This window comes from Schistocerca serialis, chromosome 11 (genome assembly GCF_023864345.2).
Source record: "Schistocerca serialis cubense isolate TAMUIC-IGC-003099 chromosome 11, iqSchSeri2.2, whole genome shotgun sequence".
Lineage (NCBI taxonomy): Eukaryota > Metazoa > Arthropoda > Insecta > Orthoptera > Acrididae > Schistocerca > Schistocerca serialis.
In genome coordinates, this window is record NC_064648.1 from 208,063,568 (window position 1) to 208,071,730 (window position 8,163).

The window sequence follows — 8,163 nt, forward strand, 5'->3', positions numbered from 1 at the left end:
CTTCGAATATTTAACACGTTATACTTGCATTGGCATCTTCCGCAGCAGCTGTTATAAATGGATTACTATTCGTTCCACCTACTTAAGCTTACGCAATTAATTAAAGAGGATTTTACACCAGACGCGTACCATTTTTATTTACAAAACATCTTCTGTGGTCACTCTTCGAATTGTGCCATGAGTTTGTACACTTTTGGTTATTTTAGATTGAATGGAAACGAAATGAGTGCATGGCATTGTTGGCCGGGAGGCCCCATCCAGGGAAGTTCAGCCGCCAAGTGCGTGTCTTATTTCAGTCGACGCCATATTGGCGACTTGTGTGCCGGTGATGAGGATCAAATGGTGATCAGGACAACACAACACCCAGTCCACGAGAGGAGAAAATCTCTAACCCAGCCGGGAATCGAACCGGGGCCCGCTTGCATGGCCTAAGCAGGCGGACTGTTTTAGATTAGAAAGAGCATTATGTACACACGTCTGTATCCAGTTCGCAGCATGACGACAGCAGGTGTAAATAAAAGCGAAACGCGGCTGACGTATAATTATCTTGAATTAACTGTAGTAATTACAATGAAATGAACACCCTTAGCTGCTTACAGGCGTTGACATACGTCAACGGGGACAGATGAAAATGTGTGCCCCGACCGGGACTCGAACCCGGGATCTCCTGCTTACATGGCAGACGCTCTTTCCATCTGAGCCACCGAGGACACACAGCATAGCGCGACATGTCCGAAAGAACAGGTACCACCTTAGTAAATAACTGCAGCAAGCTTAAGAGACAGTGTGACATTAGTAGTTTTCCCCTCACAAACATTAATATACGCTCAATAGTAAAGGCCTGGTGGCCTAAAGTTATCGAACAATCGTAAAGTAAAGGAAATGAACCATCGCATAGCAGCGACAGAATCTATTATTCTTCATGAGTGCCGTTCTTGCGCGGTGCCTGTAAATCTCTATGTACATGTATCGATTAATCACATAAAAAAGAATTCCGTGGTTTCAAGACAAAGGAGGCATTGGGCGCCTCACCTTTTACTGTCTGTATTCCACGAAAGGCGGACGCGGACTTGCTGCGTTTCCGCATCGGTATCTTATATTCTGTGTGAAAATATTCAGTAAATATGCTAATTGTTATTTTTACAATCAGAAAACATGTAGTTTCTTGTAATTGATTACGAATAGAGGACATTTTGACTGTTATGGGTTGGGTTGTTTTGGGGAAGGAGACCAGACAGCGAGGTCATCAGTCTCATCGGATTAGGGAAGGACGGGGAAGGAAGTCGGCCGTGCCCTTTGAAAGGAACCATCCCGGCATTTGCCTGGAGAGATTTAGGGAAATCACGGAACACCTAAATCAGGATGGCCGGACGCGGGATTGAACCGTCGTCCTCCCGAATGCGAGTCCAGTGTCTAACCACTGCGCCACCTCGCTCGGTTTGACTGTTATGTATAAAGTATTTAACCACAATGGTCATCTATTGTAATTTAATATGAAAATGTACGTACCGTTAAAAAACGTGTGCTTATTTTAGTAAATTAACCTAGATGATTTCCATCTCCTCGTTTACTTGAATGTTAATTATTTTGTGTTAGTTGATCACCAGAGATTTCGATCACGCTGATGGGCCGAACGCAGCATGAGGCAGAAGGAACATTATCGTTTTCCTATTATTTCTGAATCAGCTCTTTTTTTAAAAATTTTGTAGTGTTGCATTTCTTTTAAAGTCTATAAATCTTCTGGTCCCTTAGTGTTGTTCCGGGTATGACTACATGGCGACTATAAAAATGCACATTTTTCTGAATTGTGTAGTGTTGCATTTCTTTTAAAGTCTATAAATCCTCTGGTCCCTTAGTGTTGTTTCGGATATGACTACATCACGAGTATAAAAATGCACAGAAATGATAATGTTTCTTCCGAATAATCTCAAATAAATCAATCTGCTGCTCTTGTTCAAAATAATCCAACCAGGTATTTAATGCTCAACGTATGTTATTATAACAGTGTAATCAATCCCTGGTTCTGTTGCCAAGTCGCTAAAGTCTGGAGCCGAGCGACCGCTACGGTCGCAGGTTCGAATCCTGCCTCGGGCATTAACAATAGAATGAGATTTTCACTCTGCAGCGGAGTGTGAGCTGATAAGAAATTTCTTGACAGATTAAAACTGTGTGCCGGACCGAGATTCGAACTCGGGACCTTTGCCTTTTGGACTTGCCCGCGAAAGGCAAATGTCTCGAGTTCGAGTCTCGGTCCGTCACACAGTTTTCATCTGTCAGAAAGTATCAATGGAAAATAGTCTCGAACCGCGCTGCTGCTACGGTCGCAGGTTCGAATCCTGCCTTGGTCATGGATATGTGTGATGTCCTTAGGTTAGGTTTAATTAGTTCTAAGTTCTAGGCGACTGATGACCTCAGAAGTTAAGTCGCATAGTGCTCAGAGCCATTTTGTTGCCAAGTGGCCCACCAAAATATCAACTTTTTCGACATTTCTCAAAAAAAAAAATAATAATTTTAATAACAAATCTTTCTCTTTTTGCCCCCCCCCCCCCTCCCCACTCCGCAATAGCAACGCTACAAGAGGAACCTCTAATAATTGAACTTTACGTATGACCTCATTTGTAAAACAATTTGACATTTGTAGCTGTTTTGTACGTGGCGTTCGGTTGTTTAAGGACTTGGGGGGGGGGGGGGTGTGTAGTTTGAGGTACTGGAAACCAATGGCATGTCCTGCGAGAGTAAATAGACGAGTTTTAGAGGGCCGGTTACTCGCACTATGGTGAGCAACAGGTGAACTTGCGAATTATAGCAAGAAAGGGTGATTTGTTTTTCCACCTTGCGGCCTGTCTTGCTATCGGGACGTCGGGGTAGCGTTCGTCGACGACTCGGCCCTTCGCGTTGAAAGGTTGGCAGCATTGACGGGCGCCCCGTGACCCAGGCGTGACCCCTGACCCGAGTGCGGTCTCGCCGACCGCGATACAATGCGACGCTCCGCGCCACGCCCACATACCGGCACACGCGTTGTTTGATGCCGGCGGCTGCCCCTCGATGACGATCATTGTCAAGGCGTGTTTCCCCGTGTACCTATAGTGCGATTAAAATTACTGGGCAGTTGAGCGCGTCACTTGCTGCTACAGTGTTGCCACATCGGTTGCCGAACCGCTCGGCTACAGGCGACACACGAACACGACATGGTATGGTAACTTGGCAGACGTTGTTGACGTGTAACGCGAACGGCGCGAGGTGTGACGGAAATGCGGGATTGTCTGTCGAGAGCTGTTTTCCAGTGTCCAGTGACAACTGCGGCAGACGATGCGTTTTGCAGTCCCGAATTCAAACTCGTGTCCTAAGCTAACCATAGCCTTGTGATGTGCGATGTATCGGAGAAAACGGCGAATAGCAATCTGCGGCAGAACTAAAGTCGCGATCGCTTTGTTCACAGCGTAACAGACTAACCTGTAGGAGAGAGAAAAATCTCAGTTTCAGCACTAGAAGCAAACTGTAATTTCTAGCTGTCACTGCTTATCTGAAACTATCCTCACACCGCCCACAGGAGTTGCTGCATTACCCGGTAACTATAGGCGACGCCGGCCGTTGTGGCCGAGCGGTTCTAGGCGCTTCAGTCCGGAACCGCGCTGCTGCTACGGTCGCAGGTTCGAATCCTGCCTTGGGCATAGATGTGTGTGATGTCCTTAGGTTAGTTAGGCTTAAGTAGTTCTAAGTGTAGGGGACTGATGACCTCAGATGTTAGGTCCCATAGTGCTCAGAGTCATTTGAACCATTTTGAACTGTACGCGACACAGGCAGATTCCAAATGAAAACAAAATAATAAGAAGAAAAATAAGAGCAAACAGAAAAGTCAGTGTATCGATGAAAACGAAGCAGCAAGGTATTAGAAATAAAAATTTACATTTAAACCACCTTAATTGATTAAATATATAAACGGAAGTCTTTTTATTAGATTTAGATATTTAAAACAATTAATATTATTTGCTGAGTTTGGAACCTACGGCATTCAGCACATCAACGTCGTCCCTTGGGGACCACACCGTGGTTCAGGTCGAAAAAAATCTATTTTCGATTTTCATCGTATTTCGATAGATTACGGTTTTATTTGGGTTCTCTGAAAAGGATTTTGCTGCAAAAAAATTTTTTTCGAGCATTTTCCTACCACGAGTTTTTATGTGCCCGCCCACTTTTCTGTCACCCACTGTCAACCCACCCACTGTCAACTCTAAGACACATGGAGATGCCATAATTAGGAAAACAGAACTTGTAGGCTATGTTCAAAAACGTTTGCGAACAAGGCTGAGAAAACTAGCTATTGATATGAGAGGAAAAAAATTAGAAGATGGAAAATTGTTGACCGGACAGGGTCACTTAACTAAAACTGAAATAGAAAATTTGGAGGTAGCTGGCCGCTGTGGTCGAGCGGTTCTAGGCGCTTCAGTCTGGAACCGCGCTGCTGCTACGGTCGCTGGTTCGAATCCTCCCTCGGGCATGGGTGTGTGTGATGGCCTTAGTTAGTTAGGTTTAAGTAGTTCTAAGTTCTAGGGGACTGATGACCTCAGATGTTAAGTCCCATAGTGCTTACAGCCATTTGAACCATTTTAATTATTGTCTACTTATATAATCAGTATAATCTTAAAAATTGTGATAATAATAATGATCTGAAAATAATTTAGTTTCGTGACTCCAACAGAATCGAATCCTTTATTTTTTACTCCTCAAAAATTTCATTTTACCCCTCAGGGGCTAATTACAACCAAGTTGGAAACCGCTGTTCTAGGGAGATGTTTTCGTTCTTAGATTGTGAAACGTTCCCTTAGAAAAATTAGACATGACTGTGTTTAAACTGACACAATATTTTTAGCGCAACGCAATCTGACTTTCAAAAATCCATACAAAAGAATGGCCCTGACTAACATTAACCTATACCTTTCACAAATCACTTACCTCACAAAAATCTTCGTTACTCGAACTACTGCAATACAGCGAGCGCCACTACTGCCAGGTAAATAAAAGTTTCAAACTACGGAAGGCACTAACTACTGATAGGGTTAGTTAGCAAATGAAAGATATTAATAGAGAACAAACAATGTATTTACCTTAATAGTCAATATATATATATCAGTTTATGACATCCAGTCTTACAAATTTACTTTCTCTGATGGACACACGTCCAGATCATCCGCTCTCAAAACTCCGCCATCTGTCTCGCCACATCCACCAATGCTGGACCAGCCACAGACTGCACACAGCACAGCCAGTGATTTTCATACAGAGCGCTACGTGGCGTTACCAATATAAAAACCTAAACAGCCTACTTATAATTGTAGTACAGTTGCATTATTTCAGGTATGGCATCAGATATCTAATGACTTTTAGACATTCGGGAGGACGACGGTTCAATCCCGTCTCCGGCCATCCTGATTTAGGTTTTCCGTGATTTCCCTAAATCGTTTCAGGCAAATGCTGGGATGGTTCCTTTGAAAGGGCATGGCCGATTTCCTTCCCCATCCTTCCCTAACCCGAGCTAGCGCTCCGTCTCTAATGACCTCGTTGTCGACGGGACGTTAAACACTAACCACCACCACAACACCACCACTTTTAGATCGTATGCCACACCACGTACGAAGTACTGCATAATGCTCTTGTATAAGGGCTTGAAAATGACTTATTCTCGAAATAGGGAAAGGGCACAACTATTAAAAGATATAATTGTACAGTCGACTAGAGACAAAGTTTTCTTTCACAAAACCTTCGTTGGTTTCGTTTATGTATACAAGTTTAATTGCGTCGTTGCATTTCGTCGGTGTGTATTTTCTCACAGCAACTGTCACGAGCCATTTTCTAGCTTCGGTGGAATTGCACGGAATCCACCGGGGGCAGATATTTGCGATAGCGAGCTGGAGATCAAAAAGCGTACGATTGCAGCCTCCGATGTGTCTAATGGTGTCCGTATGTCACGGAATGCCACGCACCAATCTTCACCAATTCTCTCGACGGCGAGTGTTCATCAGAGACAAGGGTATCGTCAGGAGTGCCCCAGCGAAGTGTGACAGGACATCTGTTGTTCTCTGTATACATAAATGATTTGGCGGACAGGATGGGCAGGAATCTGTAGTTGTTTGCTGATGATGTCGTGGGGTACGGTAAGGTGACGAAGTTGAGTGACTGTGGGAAGATATAAGACGACGTACACAAATTTCTACACTGATGCTCACAAATTAAGCACAATTGCAGAAGTTGGTGCCACACAACGTGGCACTACGCAAAACTGGCGCTAACAGCATAGCCACATAGGAAACACACACGACACAGATCTGTAAGTCCACGGTATTGGTGATAAGCTGAGAAAACTGTCCCGAAACGCCTTGAACCGTGATTTCAAAATGGTTCAAATGGCTCTGAGCACTATGGGACTTAACATCTTAGGCCATCAGTCCCCTAGAACTTAGAACCACTTGAACCTAACTAACCTAAGGACATCACACACAAGCATTCCCAAGGCAGGATTCGAACCTGCGACCGTAGAAGCAGCGCGGTTGCACACTAAAGCACCTAGAACCGCTCGGCCACAAAGGCCGGCGAACCGTGATTTATTTTCAAAAAAATATTCGTAAGAATTTATTGTATATACTAGCGATTCATCAAGTACATTAACACATTTAATCACACTATGTAAGAATGGAAGTAGTTGCCAGGGAGTAACTGATGAAATCATAAGCAAATTCCTTTTTAACAAATGGGAATTTATTCACTTTAATGGTGCCTTTTAAAAAAGAAACAGATTTAAAATATATAATCAGAAAGCACCCTCTAAATATCAAGTTACAATTTATTCAGAGGCAGGAAGAAACAAGTTTTTGAGTGTATGAGCTTTCGGGAAGAGAACCTCGCCGCTCCCTTTTAACACGGCCGTAGTCACGACCGCCCAGAACAACCTCTGAAAGACTACACTGGTGCAAATCTGCAACACACCAGATTACTTTAAACTTAAAGTTTTAACACTTTACACAAGCACACAAACTATGCACCCCCGTAGGAGCGATGGAAATGGTACACAACACTCACATTAAAATTATTTGCCACCGAAGGTGCAACTTGATTTTAACTTCTAAGAAAAGTAATACGGTGGAAGGGTGGCAACTTTATGTACTACAATGACCATTTAAATAAGAGCCCATGATATGTAATGTTACATAAAGTTATACAAGATTTGACAAACAAGTTAACATGCTCTACAGTGCACAGATACCGCCTCTAAAGATGATAGGGAAGATAAAAACATATTTGAGGAATTAGGCCGTTAAACTCCAAGCAATAAATTCGTTAACACACCAAATCCGACAAACATGACAGAGGCAGCTACTATCGTACGGTAGATTGATAGGGAGACTACCGAACAACCCGAACCGCAGGTTGCTCTAACCCGCCCCTACTCCACAAGGGAAAAACGGACCACCCAATTCATAAACAACGACCTAACCGCGGGTGGACAAACGGAGAAGAATGGTGGGACGACCCCAGAAACAAAACGGCTGGTAAGCTCACCGAGAAAACAAGTAGAATTTAACAAGTAAATGAAACAACATATCATCAATCAAAAATGGTTCAAATGGCTCTGAGAACTATGGGTCTTAACATCTCAGGTCATCAGTCCCCTAGAACTTAAACTTAACTAACCTAAGGACATCACACACATCCATGCCCAAGGCAGGATTCGAAGCTGCGACCGTAGCGGTCGCGCGGTTCCAGACTGTAGCGCCTAGAACCGCTAGGCCACGAGCGGCCGGCTATCATCAATCACTGAACGTCTAATAAACTGCGATTTCTGGCGAAGACCTGGCGCAGCACCCCCAACGCTCTCCGGAACCGTCCGCTGCCAGCCGCTTCAACGGACGCAGGAAGGCGCGCCGATCTCCCGTCTCACGGCGTCGCAGCTCGCACCGGCCAGACCGACGTCGTGGGTTGACTCCTGCTGCTCTCGTGTCGCCGGCCGAAGTGGCGGTGCGGTTAAAGGCGCTGCAGTCTGGAACCGCAAGACCGCTACGGTCGCAGGTTCGAATCCTGCCTCGGGCATGGATATTTGTGATGTCCTTAGGTTAGTTAGGTTTAACTAGTTCTAAGTTCTAGGGGACTAATGACCTCAGCAGTTGAGTC

At 44.4% G+C, this 8,163-nt stretch overlaps 1 non-coding gene across 1 annotated transcript; it reads right to left on the reverse strand.

Annotated features, from left to right (window-relative positions):
* Positions 1-636: 636 nt before the first annotated feature.
* On the reverse strand, positions 637-710 carry Trnat-ugu (transfer RNA threonine (anticodon UGU)). Its single transcript has one exon. It is a non-coding gene; the product is annotated as a tRNA-Thr (tRNA).
* Between the last annotated feature and the right edge of the window lie 7,453 nt (positions 711-8,163).